This window comes from Dromiciops gliroides, chromosome 4, assembly GCF_019393635.1.
Source record: "Dromiciops gliroides isolate mDroGli1 chromosome 4, mDroGli1.pri, whole genome shotgun sequence".
Taxonomy (NCBI): domain Eukaryota; kingdom Metazoa; phylum Chordata; class Mammalia; order Microbiotheria; family Microbiotheriidae; genus Dromiciops; species Dromiciops gliroides.
Genome location: NC_057864.1, coordinates 398,785,606 through 398,805,905, shown reverse-complemented (window position 1 = coordinate 398,805,905; position 20,300 = coordinate 398,785,606).

Here is a 20,300-nt window from a genome sequence, read left to right as displayed (position 1 = left end):
AAAGGTGTCAGGGCTTTTGTCCCCTCTAAGGCTCTAGTCTACTCCAAGAAATGGGCCTCTGTCTTTGGGCTTTTCATTTTTTTCTTTTCCATTCAAGGTTTAAGCATGAGCTACAAGAATCTGGAATTGGAATTCATGTTTGACCTTTGGGACTCCAGCCCAGTGGAAGGAATCACTCAGCAGTCATGTCACATCTGGACAACTGATAGAATCGGTGCGAGCTAAATTATGAGGATGATCCCCATGCAGAGACTCAGGTGGTATAGGGGGAGATTATGCTTTTGGAGCTATTGAGGGTAAAAGTTTGTACATTTGTTCTCACTATATCTTTAAGGGAAATATCCCTTTATAAAAGCTATTTGAAGTTAAATGGAATTAGGGTGTTTTTATTGGTTCCCTAAAAATTGGGGAACACAGTCAGTGGGGGCTCAAATCGATGGCAATAAAGAGAAACCCTAGTTTTAGGATCCTGAGGGGGAAATGAAATCTTTCTGGCTCTGGAATAGTGGGGCCAGATTATGCATGTTACATGGGTACTAAGCTGGAAAAGGTAGGTTGGAGCCATATTGGGAAAGTCTTTAAATGCCATACTAAGAAAATTTTATCCTCTAGATTCAATGGGAAGTTCCTGAAGTTTCCCAAGCACTGCAGTGAGCTGGTCAGACCTGTGCTTTAAGAATATCATTTTGGGGGGCAGCTAGGTGGCACAGTGGATAAAGCACCAGCCCTGGATTCAGGAGGACCTGAATTCAAATCTGGCCTCAGACACTTGACACTTACTAGCTGTGTGACCCTGGGCAAGTCACTTAACCCTTATTGCCCCACAAAGAAAAATTTTTTAAAAATATCACTTTGGAGGATGGCTCCAAAGAGAAATTAGGAAGCAAATTGCAGTAGACCTGGTGAAAGGTGATGGGGACTTGAACTAAAGGAGTAGCTCTGTCAGTGGAAAGACTTAGTTCTTTTTTTTTTTTTTTTTTTAGTGAGGCAGTTGGAGTTAAGTGGGGTTAAGCCCAGGGTCACACAGCTAGTAAGTGTTAAGTGTCTGAGGCCGGATTTGAACTCAGGTACTCCTGACTCCAGGACCGGTGCTCTATCCACTGCGCCATCTAGCTGCCCCTGGAAAGACTTAGTTAAACCTGTGACTGATATTCTATGATTGCAATGACTTGGAGTCAGGAAGACATAAATTTGAATCCCACCTCAGATACTTACCAGGTTTGTGATTCTGGACAAGTCACTTAACCTTCTAGACTTCCTTTTCCTCATCAATAACACAGATATAATAGGATCATCTATCTCACAGGATTGTTATGAAGAACAAATGAGATAACATCAAACAGTTTGCAGATCTCAAAGCTCTATGTAATTGCCAGTTATTAGGATGAACTTGTTAATATCCCAGGATTTTAAGAAGAGGTTTGGCAGGGAAAAGAACCTAGAGAAATTCATATTTGTGGGTAGAATTTCAATCTCTGACTGCAGATTAGAGAAGATATTGGTTGGGAGGGGGAAGGAAGTATTGGGTGGGGAGGCTGACTTGGTTTCCCAAATCATGCTTCACACATCCACCAACAGTAAGCAAGTGGGTTGGAGTCTTTTGGACACCCAGCACAGTAATGAAGCAGGTCTTCTGAATGATAAGAGCTGTACTTACAGGGTGTTCTGAGTCCTAAACCCACCACTAGATTTAAAAAAAACAAAACAAAACAACAACAAAAAACCAACTTTCTGCTATAGGGATGGATGGACTGGGAAGTGACCCTTGCTTCAGTTTCTTTCTTGGTCAAAAAAACCCCAAACTTTTGTTCATGAAAAACACAATAGCCATCTATTCCCCAACATTTGTTTCCTATTAAAATGCAGCTTATTTTGAAAAGTAAGAATGACATTCATAACAACGATGATCCCCATCATTCACAATTACACAGTCATTTAAGGTTTACAAAGTACTTTAATTTCATAAGCTGCAGCCAGGGAAGGGGATGTGAATGCTGGATCCTTTCTTTTGTTTTTCTGGCCATTGGCATTGACTCATTCCTCATACCAAAGGCATTTTCATCTCTGTCTTTCTGTCTCTCTTTGCTTGCTTCAAGTTTCCCATCTGTTCAATGGCATTCATACTGCCTGCCTCTGACCCCTTAACTAACTGTCCTGCATATCTGGAAAGTTCTCCCTCCTCTTTCCAATTCCTCTTGGGTTCCTTCAAGTCCTAGCTAAAATCCCATGTTCTTTAAAGAGCCTTTACTCATCCCCCTTAATACTAGTGCTTCCCTCTGAGATTACTTCTGAGTTACCCTGTATTTATATCATTTGTACATAGTTGTTTGCATGTTATCCTCTTCATTAGATTGGGAGCTTTCTGAGGGCAGGGACTTTTCATTTTTCTTTTTATGCATAGTGTTTAGCACAGTGACTGGCACATAGTAATCACCGAGTAAATGCTTGTCGACTTAACTTGTGGTTTGAGAGAAGTCACAATGTCAGGTGTTAGGAACTAGTCTTATTTTAAATAATGTTTCCCCAAAGACCTTTTACTGTAGAATGATCCCCCTAAAACACTTCCAGCCTATTCACAATAATCTCTTTCTCCGAGAAAAGCCAGCTTTTAGAAATAAGCCCTTTTAACTCAAGCCCTGGGTAAAGAGGGTTTGAACTTTTTTGTCCAGATATCAGAAAAACAATTTTAGCTTTGACTGGCTCCCATTGGCTAGTGGGCTTCCTTATGTGCCTTTTTACACAGGAATTCTCACCAGAACCCCTTGTGAACCTTTAGTTCAAGTCCCCATCACCTTTCACCAGGAAGGTGAAAATGGGTGCTCTTTCCTCAAATACCAAGAACACTGTCATATGGCCTCCCCTGAAGGGACTGGACATTTGGAGTCATACATTTAGGCCCCATTCTGGACACCTTGCAGCTATCAGCAGGTTGACAATCTCAGGTAGGCATTCATTGTGAATACAGCCATGAATTGAGCCTAAAATACCTACAGACATGCATAAACACATACATACATGTATATGTGTGTATGCATTCTTTTTTTTTTTTTTGGTGACAAAAACAGGGTTAAATGACTTGTCCAGAGTCACATAGCTATCAATCTTTGAGGTTTGATTTGAAATCAGGTCCTCCTGACTCCAGGAGTCCATCAATTGCACCACCTAGGTGCCCCTAAAATATTCTATTTCAAGCAGTGCTACCTACTTCCCCGGGGACCTGTTCAGAACAAGTTTGCACTTGTGTGCTAATGAAAGGAGTGACTGCCAAGTAGATCAAATCCCTGTTTCTTAATCACAAAGCCATATAACTCTATGACTTTTAACCAGCTCCCCTTTAAATTTTTAGGTGTCTAGGACAAATTAGGAAAGACTCAAGTTTGTTTTCTGGATCTGACATTGTGCCAGACACTGTGTGGTTTGAGGGAAGTGGCTTAACCTCTCCAAGTCTGAGTTTCTTCATCTGAAAAATGGGAATATTAGTATGCCCTACCTGCCTCTCAGGTTTGTTGAGAGGAAAACAGTTTGCAAATCTTAAAGAATGTGGGTCATCATTATTATTTTACAAACAAGTGGCTTAAAGCCTAGTTATTCTACCCCCTTTCCACCAAAAACAGTGCTATAAGCCTCAAATGTAATGAATTCTAGGGCCAGAAGAATCAGATATGCATGGCTACAAGAAATAGTCAAAGATAGGATGGGCAGCAACATGATTACCTGGAGTCAGCCATGGTGTTCTACTGGGGAGGCAAAAACCCTTGGTGGGTAAGGGTGCTCCAAGCTGTATCAATGTCATCTTGGGTGCTATCTCCTTCCTCTGAAGGACAGGGATTTCCACAACAAAGATGCAGCTGAGAGAAAACATTCCTTCTTTAACAAATTCTAATTCACACGGGTGAACCTGGACTCTTAGGTCTAACTTTCAAGTGCTGACAAAGCCCAACATGATTTAGCAGGGAATTTAATGAGGCTACACCCAGAGCCATCTGAAACTAATGAGCAATACCAACAACAGGGGGAGAGAGGACTTTAGTGGGGCAGTTGCCCTCAGAGCAATGCATTTTGAGGGGGTGTAAGAGCGACAGAGAGTGGGCAGAGGGGAAGGGAGGGGAGAAGGGGAGAGAGAAAGGAAGGTATAAGAGAGGATAGAGAGAAGGGAAAGTTTAAGGAATGGGAAAGAAAGACGGAAAGAGTGAAAGGGAGGGGGAAAGGAGAAAGGACAGAGGGAGGAAGAAAAGAGAAAGGTGAGGAAAGAGTGGGGAGGCTGATGAAGGGAGGAGAAGGTAGAGGGGGAAAAGGAGTGAGAAAGTTGAGAGAGAAAAGAGAGAAAGGGAGTCAGAGTACTGAAAATGGGGAAAGGGAAAGAAATGGAGAGATGGAAAGGAAAAAGAAGGTAGAAAAGAAAGAAAAGAGAAAGCAGGGGAGTTGGCCCTCATGTCTACGTTTCTCTGACACCTGCTTTTATTAAGAAGAACTGAGCACCACACCCAGGTTCCTAGGCATTCTTGGTCCCATTCCTGGTAAAAGAGTGGGTTCCTCAGTTTTTGACCCCTTTCTCAGGTCCCAGGGGGACTGACTCACACTCACACCTGTAAGCCTGATTAGCAGACCAAGTTTGACTTGATTAGTCAAGTGTGAAACGCAATACAGGCAGACATTTGAAATTCAAGTTTTCCAGTAGCTATGTTAATAGAGTTTGGGACATGAGTGGGATGCAAATGAAGCAGGGCTATAATAAATCCTTTTCCCAGTAGAATGCATAGAATCTCAGTGTCTTGGGGCGGGGGGAGTCTCAGAGATGAGCTAGTCCAATCCCAACATATTGTAGGTCAGGAAGAGGGACCCTAGGAAGTGGAAATGACTTTCCCAAGATCACATGGCTGATTTGTGTCAGGGCTAGGGATAGAACTCTGCTTTCCTGCCTTTTGGCTCATTGTTCTTCCCATATCCATAAAGCATTTCCCTTAAGAAGAAGATATCATCACTCATAGCATCATAGAATTAAATGGAAGAGATGGAAGGTGACTTTAAAGCCTATCTAGTCCAAATCTTGCCCAAAGCAGGACTTTTGACTAGTAGACATCTCCAACTGGTCATTGAGCCTCTGTCTGAAGAATGCAGTGACAGGGAACTCACTCCATTGTTGGTGGTGGTTATTGGTGATGGTTGTTGCTGTTGTTGTTGGCAAGGATACTGAAATGGTTTGCCATTGCCTTCTCCAAATAATTTTATAGATGAGACATACAGGGTTTAAGTGACTTACCCAGGGTCATACAGCTAGTAAGTGTCTCCAGGCCTGGCATTCTATCCACTGTGTCACCTAGCTGCCCTTTCTGGTTTTGGATGGAACTAATGATTGGGGGAGATTTTCCTAACAAAAAATGATGGCCTTTTAAAACATTGTTATAGCACAAAAGTAGTGAAAAATTTGGAGAACAACCTAAAATGTGGAAGAGGGCTTACATTTATCTTATTTGGTCCTAGAGTTCAGACCCAGAAATAATAGGTGGAAGATGTGATGAGACAAAGAACCAGAAATAATAGGTGGAAGACATGGTGAGGCAAAGCTAAACGATGTCAGGAAAAACTACCTGACAGTTAGAAGTGTCCAAGATTGGAATGGGTTGCCTTGATAGGTGGTGGGTTCCTCCTGGGGTCTCCAAGCATGGACCCCTTGTCAAGTATGTTATATTAGGGATTCTGTAGGGCATAGATTCTTAACCTGGGGTCCATGGACTCCCAAAGGATCCATGGATCAGTTTTCTTTTTGAGGGGGAGGAGTCTAAACTTGGATGAGAAAAAACCCACACCTTTATTTTAATATAATTGGTTTTCTTTGTAACACTATGTATTTTATTTGATGCACTTTAAAAAAAATTTTCTGAGAAGAGTTTCATAGGTTTTATGGACTGACAAAGGGCTCTATACACAAAAATAGCTAAGAACCCTATTATAGGGCATGGGTTGCACTAAATGATAACTAAAGATAGATAGTCAGTGAGTCAATAATCATTTATGTGTCAGGCACTGTGCTAAACTCTGCAGATACAAAGAAAGACAAAAGCCAGTCTCTATTCTCATGGAGGTCACAGTCTAATCAGGGAGACAACATGAAAACAATTGTGTACAAACAAGATTTAGACAAGATAAACTGGAGATATTCGATTAGAGTGAAGGCATTAGTTAGTATCAATTGGAGGTCATAAAAGGCATTTAGAAGATGGGATTTTTAGCTGAGATTTGAAGCCAGAAGTCAGAGATAAGGTTTGGGGAACAACCAGTAAAAGAGCCTGGAGGCTAGAAATGAGGCGTTTTGTTTGAGGAACTGCAAGAAGGCCAGTGGCACTGGAACACAGAGTGTGTGACAGAGGGAGGAAGGTATAAGAAGCCTGGAAAGGGAAGGCGGGACCAGGTTGTGAAGGGCTTTGAATGCCAAACATTCTGTGAGATGAAAATTTTCTTCCTGTGATTTCTACTTAATTGCTCCTAGGTGTGGTATCTGCAGAATGAGCTTAGTCCCTCCTTCTCCAGGATAACTCTTCAAATATTTGAAGGGAGCTCTCCTACTTCAGATCAGCTAAGCATGCCCAAATTACTCCAACCAGTCTTTGTAAAGCACTGTCTCTACTTTCACCAGCCTGGCTGTCTTCCACTTACTTGATGTGTTCCAGTCCTTTCTAAAATGTGGGACTCAGACCTGGACACAATCTAATTGTGGCAGGGCCAAATAGAGCAGGACTAACATCCTTATTGCTCTGGACACTCTCCCTCAATTAACACTCCTTCCTCCTGTTTCTCAGGCTGCACTCCAAACTTCTCCATCCTGAAGCCTCACCAAGTTCCAGCTCTTGACCCTGAGCTTACTTCGGCCCTGGAATTCACACATTGCAAGTACTCTCTGCACCTGCAGCCTCTCCCTTGGATTGGTTGGCTTCTCCCAGAAGCTCTAGTTATTTAAGGGGGGGGGTGGGGGGTGGGGCCCAGGTTGGCCATCTTTCATTCATTTCCGAGCTACACTGGACTTTCCTTACCAACCCTCCTTAAAGAAGTCCCCCCCACTTCACTTTGCAGCTTTCTTTTAGGAGCCGTGTTCCCCTATTAGAATGGGAACACCTCAAGGGCAGGGACTCATTCTTTTTACTTGTATTAATATATATATTTTTTGTGGGTCAATGAGGGTTAAGTGACTTGCCCAGGGTCACACCGCTAGTAAGTGTCAAGTGTCTGAGGCCGGGTTTGAACTCAGGTCCTCCTGAATCCAGGGCCAATAGTTTATCCACTGTGCCACCTAGCTGCCCCTGTATTAGTATTTTCAATGTTTGGCACAGTGCTTGGCACAGGGTAAATGCTTAGTAAATGCTGCCTGATTGAAAGATTAACATTCCCTAAGATAACATTACAATTTTGATCTGCCACCTTCCAACACTGATTCATATTAAGTTTGAAATCCACTCAAACTTCTTGGTATTTTTTCATAGTGTCTCTCTAACTAAAAATATTTAGCCCATCCTATACTCATGCAGTTGATTAAAAAGAAAAAAGGGTGGTACAGTAGATAAAGCACCAGCCCTGGATTCAGGAGGACTTGAGTTCAAATCCAGCCTCAGAAACTTGACACTTACTAGCTGTGTGACCCTTGGCAAGTCACTTAACTCTCATTGCCCTGTCCCCACCCCAAAAGACAAAAGAACTTAAATGGAAGACTTAACAATGTTCCCTACTGAATTTCATCTAATTAGATTCAACCCAGTGTTTAGTCAGTTAAAATATTTTTAGATCCTGACTCTGTCATCTACTGTGTCATCCTCCCAGCTTCCTGCCATGGGCAAGGTCAATAAGCATGCCTTTTATGCCTTTTTTTATTGAAAAATTTTTTGGGGGTGAGGCAATTGGGGTTAAGTGACTTGCCCAGGCTCACACAGCTAGTAAGTATCAAGAGTCTGAGGCTGAATTTGAACTCAGGTCCTCCTGAATCCAGGGCCGGTGCTCTATCCACTGTGCCACCTAGCTGCTCCCTTTTATGCCTTTTACCAAATCATCGATAAAAAATGTTAAGTAGTGGAGCCACACATAGAGCCTTGGGGGACACCATTGAAAACCTTCTTACCTGTTAACATTGAACCACAAATATCTTACTATCTGTGAAATCATGGGAAAATCATTTAAATTTTCTGAGCCTCAGTTTTCCCATGTATAAAATGGGAAGGATAAGAACTCTCCATAGTTTTTGTGAGGTGTAAAATGGGGAATTAGACTAGAAGATCTCTGATTCCCTTCAGCTCTAAATATATGATAAAATAAAGTAATGCATGTAAAGTGTATTGAAGACTTTAAAATGTTTGATAAATATGAGCTACTATTATTGTAAGTGCTCTTTTTTTTTCCGGTCATGACAAACCTAGTTTCTGTATATCTTGAGAATTTCATCCTGAAATCTTCCCATCACATGTGGGCTACTGTCTCAGTCGAATTTTAAGATATGGGGACTATACTTTTTCTGCACCCTTTTGAAATCTGCGCTCTCCTCAGTTCTAGAGTGCACTTCTTTCTCTATCACCAAATCTAAGATCAGTTGATCAACAAGCCAGTAAGCCCCTACTATCGGTCAGTCACCAGGCTAGGTGCTGGGGATTCAGAGATAACAATTGAAATAAGCACTGCCCTCAATGAGTTTACATTCTATTGAGGGAGAAAACATGAGGATACACACATAGACATTACACCCGAACACAAAATACATGCCATCCTTGCATATCACTAGCTTTGGACGGGAGCTACTCCAATGGCTGTTAGGTGGTGCAGTCGATAGAGGGCCCGGCCTAGAGTTGGCCAAGACGAGTTCCAAACTCCAGCCTCACTTACTATCTATGGGACCCTGAAGTCACTTTATGCCATTTGCCATCAGTTTCCTCCATCTGTAAAATGACCTGGAGAAGGAAACAATAAACCACTCCAGAAAAACCCCAAATGGGGTCATGAAAAGTCCCTACATGACTGAAACAAAACTGAACAATAACAAACCTAACTTCTGGGGGGAGAGTGGCATTAGAAAAGTCTCATATAAGAGGTGGCATTTAAGCTGAGTTTTGAAAGGACACCTAAGCATTCTCAGTTGAGAATGAAAAGGGACTAAATTCTTGGCATGAAGACAGCTGTGCGAACAGCATGTGGATAGGAGCTCCGATGTCATCATGGAGGAACAGCAGAAGACAAGGTCGGCTGGATTGGAGAGCACAAATGTATAATTAGGCTAGAAAGATAGGTTAAAGTCATTTTATAAAGAGATTAAATGCGAACAGAATTTTTATTTCATCCTAGAGACAACAGGGAACTTACTGAGAAAGGAAGTAATGTAGTCAGAACTTTGGTTTAGGAATACAAGCAATGTGAAGGATGGAAGTGAAAAGGAGAGACTTGAAGCAAGGATAACAAATAGGAGCAGTTGTAATAGTTCAAATGGGAGGAGATGAGGTCCTTAAACTAGAGTGCCAGACACATGAGTGAAGAGCAGGGGGCATATGGGAGAGATGATGTGGAGGTGGAATTAGCAAATATTAGCAAACAGGTTAGATAAGACATTGTAGTCATTTTCTCCCAAAGGTTATAATCATCATTGCTACCCCATGACAAGTTCCTCCTTACAGGTTAGAATTAGGTACAGAAGAGAATTTCTCTTCATTGAATCTTTTACCTGTTGAAGGATTAAGCTTATAATTAAGGCAACTTAAGATATGTCATTAGCTGCTCTGCTTTGGACAGAGAAAGTTCCAGAAGATGCTCAGAGAATTGAACATCTTTGAATTGAATACAGTGATCATTAACCTTCCTCAGGCTTGTGATCCATTTACTAGATGCCTCATCCATTTCCTATTCTAGTCCAGGTGGTCCTGTAGTTTACTGTGTCATAATATTACTTCTGTCTCTGCCTCAGTTGGGTCTTTACCGAGATGTTACCACCATTTTCCCCTACTTTGGTTCTTAGGTTTTCTCATATATGTATAAAATTATTTTGTATAAAATTTTAATATACAAAAACTATTCAACATGGCCTCCATTCATCTCTGTTTCCTATTTCGAATAAGATACTCCTTTCCAGATTTATATCAAAGCTAGGGGGTCTCAGTGCATCAAAATCTCTGTGATACCTATGATTTGCCTCTTTTGCATTAGAATATCTAATTATTGCCCAGATTTGGTACATTTGTGTAGAGGCAGTTGAAGCCATGGGTATTTTTCACTGATTATTTCTTAGATTTGCCTTTTGTGGATTTCCAATAAATGATTACTATGAAGACAAATAGAAACATGACTCCTTGTAATTCCCTCCCCGCTCTCTCCCAGGTCCTTTAGCTTACTAGTCTTTCTTTTTTTCTGGATGAATATATTTAAACCTGTTCATATCTGTCCTGATTGTCCTTCCCTATTCTCTGAGAAGTGCATACTTGTGCCCTTACACTTGGCATCTTGCTTGTGCCTCACTTCTGCTTTTACAAATAGCTTAGAGTTAATGTTGTCTGTTTCTTTCTACATACTGCTGAACAATAAGACCTGCCTTTACCAGGATTTGTTCTTTCTAGGCGGCACAGTGGATAGGGCTTGGAGTCAGGAAGACTCTTCTTCTTGAGTTCAAATCCAGCTTCAAACAGTTACTAGCTTGTTTGACCCTAGGCAAGTCACTTAACCCAATTTGCCTCAGTTTCCTCATCTGTAAAATAAATTGGAAAAGGAAATGGCCAACCACTCCAGTATCTTTGCCAAGAAAACCCAAATGGGATCAGGAAGAGTCAGGACACAACTGAAATGACTGAACGGGAATAGCAACTAAATTTCACTTAATGGGGCAGCTAGATTCAGTGGATAGAGTGCCAGGCCTACAGTCAGGAAGAACCTAAGTTCAAATCCAGCCTCAGACAATTCCTTGCTGTGTGACCCTAGGCAGGTCACTTAACCCTATTTGCCTCAGTTTCCTTATCTATAAAATGAGCTGGAAAAGGAAATGGCAAACCAATCCAGTAGCTTTGCCCCAAAACAACCTCAAATGGGGTCATGAAGAGTCAGACACAACTGAATACTGAATAACAATAACAAAGCACTATAAATTCCCAGTTTTGTATTTTTCCTTAAGTTCATTGCTTTAAAAAAAGTCTATTTGGTTTAAAACTAGACCTTAATCAAGAGGGAAAATGTTATATTGAAAATAGATGCATAGAATGTTTGTATATGGGAAGGAGCTAATAAACAAAAATGAGGGCAATGAAACTGGGGGGGAAAGATATCTGAGATAGTGATTAGATGACTTATGGCTCATGTTTCTGCTGGAAGTAATGAAAAGTGATGACTGAATAGATTAGGAGTGACCTATAAGGTAATTCTGATTCAGGGCTGATCATACATGTCATGTCCTCTAAGCATTCATATTCTATTTACTGACATATTTAAAAAAACAACCAACACCCTCCAGCTCTTAGTCTTCACTGGGATGAGAGAGGGGGGAAGGAGGTGTGGTCAGAAAAAATGAACACCTGGTGACCAATCTTCTGAGAGATAACCCTTTTTTGAACTTAGACCAGTCCTTGGAGGTAAAACACAGACTGTCACCAGGTCTGAACTCTAGTTCATCTTTTCAGCTTGGTAAGACCTACTAGTATTTACCAATATACTGGCATATACTTTGAGATCAGAATCAGCTCCAATGCAATATATAGCATTGGAGGACTCTAATGAAGAAAAGAGTAATCAAATGTCATACTAGTATTAACTGCCATTCCTTTTAAGGCTTGCAAAATGCATTGCATACATTAGCTCACAGCCCCATAAGATAAGAAACCACAGGCAGAAGTAACTCTTTCCATTACAGAAGAGAAAGCTAAGGTTAAATAATTTACTCAAGGTCACCGAGTAGTAAATCTCAGAGCCAGGATTTGAATCGGTTTTTCCTGACTCCAAATGCAGTGTTCTTTCTTCTTTTCCATGATCTCATGTTTGGGAAAGACTGGTGTTTTGCTTTGCTCATTTGTCCCGATTCCAAGACTATTAAGTTTCTAGATACTGTTGGAGGTGGGAAAAAAAAACAAATTGAACGGGATTAGAAAAAGATGACCAAGCTGGCTAGAAGTCAAGAGAGATTGCCTAATGAATAAACTGATAAAATACAGATTGCCAGGGTCTTTGAAAAGTTTATCCACTGTTAAAAGCAAAATTGAGACAACATCTTAATCCTCTAGAATAACCTGTCACTCAGAGTAAGACTTGCAACTAAAACTTCAGTGATTAGGAAAATCTAGGAAAACAAATACCCAAGAACTGAAGGACTAGAAACACAAAGATTACATTGAGTGCAGAATTAAAGGGATGAGGGGGCAGCTAGATGGTGCAGTGGACTAAAGCACTGGCCCTGGATTCAGGAGGACCTGAGTTTCAAATCCAGCCTCAGACACTTGACACTTAGCTGTGTGACCCTGGGCAAGTCACTTAAACCCTCATTTACCCCACAAAAAAATAATAAAATAAATAAAAAAAATTTTAAAAAAGCATACCGGGATGAAAATTTGGAAGCAAACGTGTTTATGTATACCACACACACACACACACACACAGATAAATCACTCCAAAGGGTGAACTTTGACCTTAAGACAGCTCATGAAAGGAAGGGCACCCCCCCCTACCCCCTCTCTTTGAAGAAGTCTAAATTCGCATGCATGTAACTTTTCCTAATTGGTTGGTTAGTTTTCGCAAGTACTGTTTTTTTTGTTTGGTTTTGGTTTTGTCTTTTGGTTTTTTTGGTTTTTTGTTTTTGGTGAGGTAATGAGGGTTAAGTGACTTGCCCAAGGTCACACAGCTAGTAAGTGCCAAATGTCTGAGGCTGCATTTGAACTCAGGTCCTCCTGAATCAAGGGCTGGTGCTTAATCAAAGGCCAGTGCTTCTATTTTGTTTTTTTGAACCTTCTCTGTAATTCTTTTTTTTTTGTTTTTTGGGTGGGCAATGAGGGTTAGTGATTTGCCCAGGGTCACACAGCTAGTAAGTGTCAAGTGTCTGAGGCCGGGTTTGAACTCAGGTCCTCCTGACTCCAGGGCCAGTGCTTTATCCACTGTGCCACCTAGCTGCCCCTCTATAATTCTTTATTACAAGGGATGGCTTTCTGGGAGGAGGAAGATGGAGGAAGTTCATGGTAATAATAATAATTATTATAATAATAGTCAGCATTTGCATGGCACTTTAAAGTGGGCAAGTGCTTTATTAACATTGTTTTAGTTGATCCTCTCACACACAACCCTGTGAGATAGGTGCCTCTGTTATCTTCATCTTTCAGATGGGAAAAGTGAGTCTATAAGAAAAGAAATTAATGGACTTGTCCAAGGTCTCACAGCTAAAAAGCATCTCCCACAGAATTCAGGCAGGTCTTCCACTCCACATCCAAACACAATGAGCTGCCTAAATGCAGCTAAGGTAAAAAAAAATGTTAATACAATATATTTTTAAAGGGGCTCATGAGAGAAATGGCAAAGATATTTCAATTTACTTTAGTTTAAGACCAGCACCAAAGTCTTACTAATGGTGGAAGATGCTGTAAATGGGCACCAACTCTGACCTGGCCCCTGGGATGGGAGCTGTAGAACTTGTGATGGTAAAACTGGTCTTCCCACATTTCTAAAAGAAGCTTCCTTTAGGAAAAAGTGCTGTGAATGGGTCCTTAATTGCCCTTTCAGAGGCTAGGTTCCTCTTAGAATGGAAGTGTCCTAGGACTACGTGGCATGGTAAAGTCACATGTGGGTGGTGAAGGGTGACTTCTAATGACTGAAAATGTTGACTGACAAATGCTAGAAGTTCATCATATTGACTTCTGTAACTATCACCATCCCATTCTCTTCGTTTCCCTGCCATAAACAAGTTCTTTTTTTTCTATAGTCTGCTATTCCTTCAAAAGAAAAAATTGGGGGCAGCTAGGTGGTGCAGTGGATAAAGCACTAGCCCTGGATTCAGGAGGACCTGAGTTCAAATCCAGCCTCAGACACTTGACACTTACTAGCTGTGTGACCCTGGGCAAGTCACTTAACCCTCATTGTCCCCCCCCCCCCCAATACACACACAAAAAGAGAACAATTTGACTAGCTCCAAAAAATGGGCATGATTTTCATAACTGCCATCTAAGTCCCTACAACTAACTTGACCATCTGCTATTTATCTGTCCCAATTCCCCAAACCATATTTTTTTCAACACATCTAGCTATCCTTAATATCACGATCCCAATGACCCAGAAATTAGTTCTACAGTCAGCTCTGCTACTAACTGACTCACTGTCAAGCTGACTGCCTCTGTCTCACTCGTAAAATGGGGATAATATGGATAACCACTGACCTACCTCAAAGGACTACTGCAGTCATGCTCATTGAGGGCTTTGAGCTCTGAGGATTAAAGGTGCTGTAACTCTCAAACAAAGACTATTATTAAGACAACAGAAGCCCAGAAGTAGGCTCCCTAGACTCATTCAGCTGGAACTCTGACACCCACCTTTCTTAAATAAAAATGCCATGTGTAGGTACCATACTATGCACCAAATTCAAGCTCTTCTTGCTCTGTGCTCTGACTTCATGGAATCACAAGGTAGGAAAGGACCACCATAACTTGTCCGGTCCATTCCTCTTGCCTTCTGCTAGGGCTGAGTCTATAAAGGATAAATCCACACCCCTCCCCCCTTTACTATATATATAATCATTATATTATTATAATATATAAAATCAATACAATATGTTAATATATTATATGTAATAATATATTATTATATATAATCAATGTGTCACACACACATACATACATAAAGCCTTGAAGTAAAGTTCTTCATCATATCTAAATAGATTCCATGCTGCTAGAATTTATGTCCTTTTCTCTGAGGAAATAGAAAACAGCTGCTTATGTTCACTCATACAAGTCTCCTTCCTTAGATTTGCAGGCTCTTATTAACTTGTCCCTCTTCTCCCTCCTCATCCTCACCTCCCAGCCAGACTATTCTAGGCTATTTCCTAAACCTTTCACTACAGTTATTGTCCAACTGAAAGAGATGATTGTGGAACATATATGGATTCCATTTCTTCACATGCCTCAGTGAGCTGGGAGGACTTTACCATGGGGACAGACCTTCTCTAGGAAGGTAATTTCAGGTTCGGGAGAAATTATAAGACGGTAAAGCTGTCACAGAGGACAAATGACAAGCACATTACCATGCTCCCTAATGACTCTCTGAATGTTTCCCTTCATTTTGTCAAAAATAACATCATCATCTTTCCACAACACTCAAACACCTGTCTGTTCCAACCCTTCTTTCAGAATGAATGTCTTCACTCACTGTCACCCAGGGCACAAATGTTTCTGTTCTCTAAGACTTGTTAAGCCTTCCTGAAATGACTCCCAGCCCCCACACTCTCCTTTTCAGCCTTAGCAAAGTGGCCAGATCGCTTCCAGATTCGATTTCCAGAGCCCATATTCCTCCATCCACCTCTCTTTCTGGTACATTTATTTGCAGTCACAAGATTAGAATTTCAAGTCCTGGGGCAGCAGCTAGGTGGCACAGAGGATAGAACACCAACCCTGGAGTCAGGAGGACCTGAGTTCAAATATGGGCCTCAGACACTTAACACTTACTAGCTGTGTGGACCCTGGGCAAGTCACTTAACCCCAATTGCCTCATGCCCCCCCCAAAAAAAAGAATTCAAGTCCTACCTGTTGGTGGGGTAAACCTGGAAAAGTCGCCCTAGTTTCTCTGACTCTTGTTTTCCTTATGGGAGTCGGCATGGCACAGTGGAAAAGTATTTCACAAGAGCTTTGTGGATTGATCAATATGATGGGAAGGTCAGAGAGAACTCTGGACTTAGATTCAGAGAACCTGGTTTCAAATCCTCATTCTGTCACTACCCATGTAGCCTTGGGCAAATCACTGGACAAGATGGTCCCTAAGAGGCCTTCTAGGGCTACATCTAGGAACCTATCATCTATAAAAATGGAGATAAGAGAACCTACCTGCCCAATGTACGCAACTCAGAGGTTGTTTTATATATATATTTATTTATTTATTGTGAGGCGATTGGGGTTAAGTGACTTGCTCAGGGTTACACAGCTAGTAAGTGTCAAGGGTCTGAGGCTGAATTTGAACTCAGGTCCTCCTGAATCCAGGGCCGGTGCCTTATCCACTGCATCACCTAGCTGCCCCTATGTTTTATTTATTTTTAAGGAAACTACTTTGTAAACATTAAAGAGCTACATAAAGTGAGTTATTCCTATCTTCATTATGCTACAAAAGAATTCTCCCTCCAAATAAAAGTGGTGTTTTTAGAATAGTCAATGAAGTGAGGGTTATATGAAACATAGATAGTTCTGCTGTCAACCCAAATGCATTCCCCCAAAGCACCACACTACCCAAAACTGCATGATAAAAACTATCAAGTTTATGGGGGAAATGCGGATAGGGGAATGAAGCCCAGAAACCTTGTCAGATACATTAAAAAAAGATAGGAACTTAATAAGAACAGTAGCACTGTCTTACATATGTCATATGCTCAATACCTACATGAATATTTTAGTCAATAATGGTGGATAGTGTTGGATTTCAGTTCAGCCTCTGCATGGGTTCCCAAAGCCACTGGCTTCTCTAGAGACTCTTGAAAGTTGGGCACACTGCTAATGGGGGCCTGGGTGCAGGGTTTGAAGGCCATGGTGGAAGGAGTGGTGGCGATGTAGACCAGCCCTTCTCTGTCCACAGCTCCTACTGCATTAGATGACGTACAGCAAATATGACACTCTCCCTTGACAAAGACCTGAAAGATGCTTGGGGAAGTGGGTGACAGAAGGGTGGTTGCTTGTGAGTTATTGGGAATTGGGGCAATTTTTCTGCATTCTCAATGTTTTTTGTGGAAGAAACCTCACAGAAGCAAACCCAATATTCTCATTATGCTCAAACCATTCTCTAACATATCAACCTTGTTAGAACAAATCCACTTTGAAACAAGTGTCAGAGCAGAACTGACTGTAATTACACTATTTTGAGCCCCAATCTACCTTTACAGCCTTTGTCACAGGGATGAATTAAAATATCAGCTCTGATACTTATTAGCAGTGCACCCTTGGGTAATCGCTTGTCCCCTCTAAGCCTCAATTTCCTCACTGTAAAGCAATAACACTTGCTACCTACCTTACAAGGTTTATTGTGAGAAAACACAAAGTGCTCTGTGAATGGAATTTATTATATTTTTCTTCCAACAATCTTGTTTTATATTATATGGTAAAATCATGTGAAGAAATTTCCATGTCATGTTGTGAAAGAAAAATCAGAACAAAAGAGAAAAACCACTAGAACAAAAACAACAAAAAAGTGAAAATAGTATGCTTCAATCTTCATTCAGAGTTCATAGTTATTTTTCTGGATGTGGAGAGCATTTTCCATCATGAGTCTTTTGGAATCGTCTTGGATCATTGTATTGCAGAGAAGAGTTAAATCTGTCACAGTTGATCATCACACAATGTTGCTGTTACTGTGTACGATGTTCTCCTGGTTCTTCTCATTTCACTCAGCATCAGTTCATGTAAGTCATTCCAGGTTTTTCTGAAATCCTCCTGCTCCTCATTTCTTACAGCATAATAGTATTCCATTACTTCATATACCACAACTTGTTTAGCCATCCCTCAGCTGAGGGGCATCCCCTCAATTTTCAATTCCTTTTGCCACCACCTAAGACATGGCCACCACATAACAGCTGCTATAAATCCAATGATCTTTCACTGGAGATTTACTGACCTGGGACGGAGGGTTACAGAGATCTACATCTTGTCTGCCTGTCTGGATTAGAGACTCTCGAAGGTAGGATAACACCTTCTACATCTATGTGTGCCACACTGTACCTTACACACAGAAGTCCTCTAAAACAACATTTGTTGATAATGGATTGGTTGGTTTTTGTCTACTTGCTGCTCTTACCATGGTCTAATGCAGAGTGTTAGATTTGAAGTCAGAGGACCTCGGGTTGGACTGTGGTTCTTCTATTACCAGCGTGGCCTTAAGTTGTCATCAAGATTCTTTTTTGTGCCTCAGTTTCCTAAACTGAAGATGTTGAACTGGATAAGTTCTAAAGTCTCTTTTAACTCTAAAGATTATGATTCCATGAGTCTTATGGAGTATGGGGCTGGGTTTGTGTTAAATGTGCTGTTGGGGAAGCCAAAGTTCCCCCATTGTCCAAACTTTGCATTTATGTTTTGGTTTGTGAGTTGTTTAAGAGCAAAAACTGTTTGTTTTTTAATTTCTTTGTATTCTTAGCACTTAGCATAGTGCCTGGTACACATAGTAGGTACTTAATAAGTGCTTATTGACTGATCGAATTACTGGGTTAAGACTCCCTCCATAAACTCTAGATGTCAAGAGTGCCTACAGGATTTTCTTTAAATACTATTTGAATTTTGTTGGCTCCCTTCTAGGAGTCAGGGATGTGTTGTTTCTCTGAAGGTTTCCTAATTGTAGTGGATAGTGCTGTGGACTGGGAATCAGGAAGGCCTAGGTTCAAATCCTACCTCAGATACTCTCTGAGTCTCAGTTTCCTTGTATGTAAAATGGAAATAATAATAGTGAGGCAGCTAGGTGGCACAGTGGATAGAGCACAAACCCTGGATTCAGGAGGACCTGAGTTCAAATCCAGCCTCAGGACATTTGATACTTACTGGCTGTGTGACCCTGGGCAAGTCACTTAACCCCAACTGCCTCACTAAAAATTTAATAATAATAATAATAATAACAACAACAACAATAATAATAGCAAACACCTCAAAAGGTGGAGGTGAGGATCCAATAAAATATATATGTAAAGGACTTTGCATGTCTTACATAAGTGTGAGCTATCATTATTACATGTTATAGAAATAGCAGCTCAGGCAAGAAAATCTCTTAACAAGAAGGATTGCAGCATCTTGCTTCTCTCTGGGTTCTTTTCAACTAGTATTCAGGGTAGGGAAGGGAAAGAGGAGGTTAATTTGCACCTCTTCCTTTGCTCAAAGTCAACTATCCTTCAGTCCTGCAGGGGATATTTCAGAGTTTCCTCCTAGTTTGGCCTTTTATACCTAGACCTCTTAGAATTACTTCACTCAGATCTCGTGATTCTCCAGCTGCTAGTGCTTTGCCGTACCCCAGCAAGTTGTCTTGTATTAAATTTATTTATACTTGCAGGTATATATGGTTGTTTTCCCCAATTGAATGTAAACTCCTTCAGGGCAGGCATTGCTATGCCCTGGGGTTTGTATCCGTGGTGCTTGGCACAAATTAGGCATTTATTAAATGCTTGTAGACTGTTATTCTGGGCAGGATGAATTTTCCCCCATGGCTTATTGCTATAGCTCTTTATTTCACCTCTGAGGATCCTCTTCTCTTCTTTTCCTTGGGGGTTGTAGTGAAAGTAGATACCACCAAACTACTCTTTAGTCCCCATTGTAGGAAAGGCTGGAGAAAGGAAAGTTCAGAAAAGTGAATTCTTCTAAGTTGTATGAATGACAAATTAGAACACATCAAATATTGTTTTACTATAGAAAGACTGGCACATAAAGACGTGCTAAAAAGCCAATGTATTCGTACCTAAAATTTTCAGTTTCCCTATTTAAAGTCTTCCAATCATACCATATTCTTTAATGACTTTTCTATAAGCAGCATTTTCTTAGATCAGTGATTTCTATCCAGGGGATCTTTTTGTATGTGTTTGTGTCAGTATGTACATTTTGCTTCTAGCACAAAAATAAACATCTTTATTTTGGAGATCGCCTCAATCATTTGGAAAAATGTTTTGCTGAACAATAAATGGAGCATATTTGTTCCTCTCCTCAATGATTATTTAGGATTTTGACAACTGTTATTGAAACTTGGCTATTTTCTCTTAGCTCTACTCCTACCCATCTGATTCACCTGTTCTTCCTGCCTAAGACCACTCAGAAATATATTACCGGATTCTTCTCTTCTTTATGGTTCTTCAGGGTCCTTCCCTCCTGTCTTATCATCTGTAATATCTTAAAGCCTTGGCACTGGGCAGAGAATGACTTGAGGGGGTGGGTAAACTGGGAAATGTTCATCCAATTCTGCTACTAAAGACTTTAGGCCATTGAGGTTGTAATAATCAGTCAGTGTTCAAGCCTTTGGAATCTTTTTACAAGCATGTACATCACCTATGAATCAGAGCATTATCAACATATAACTTTAAAACTGGAAGGGACACTAAAAAAACAAAAGGTCCATCTTTGCTTTTATTTTACCAAGAATTTCAGCAAGGAGCTGAGGCCTAGATA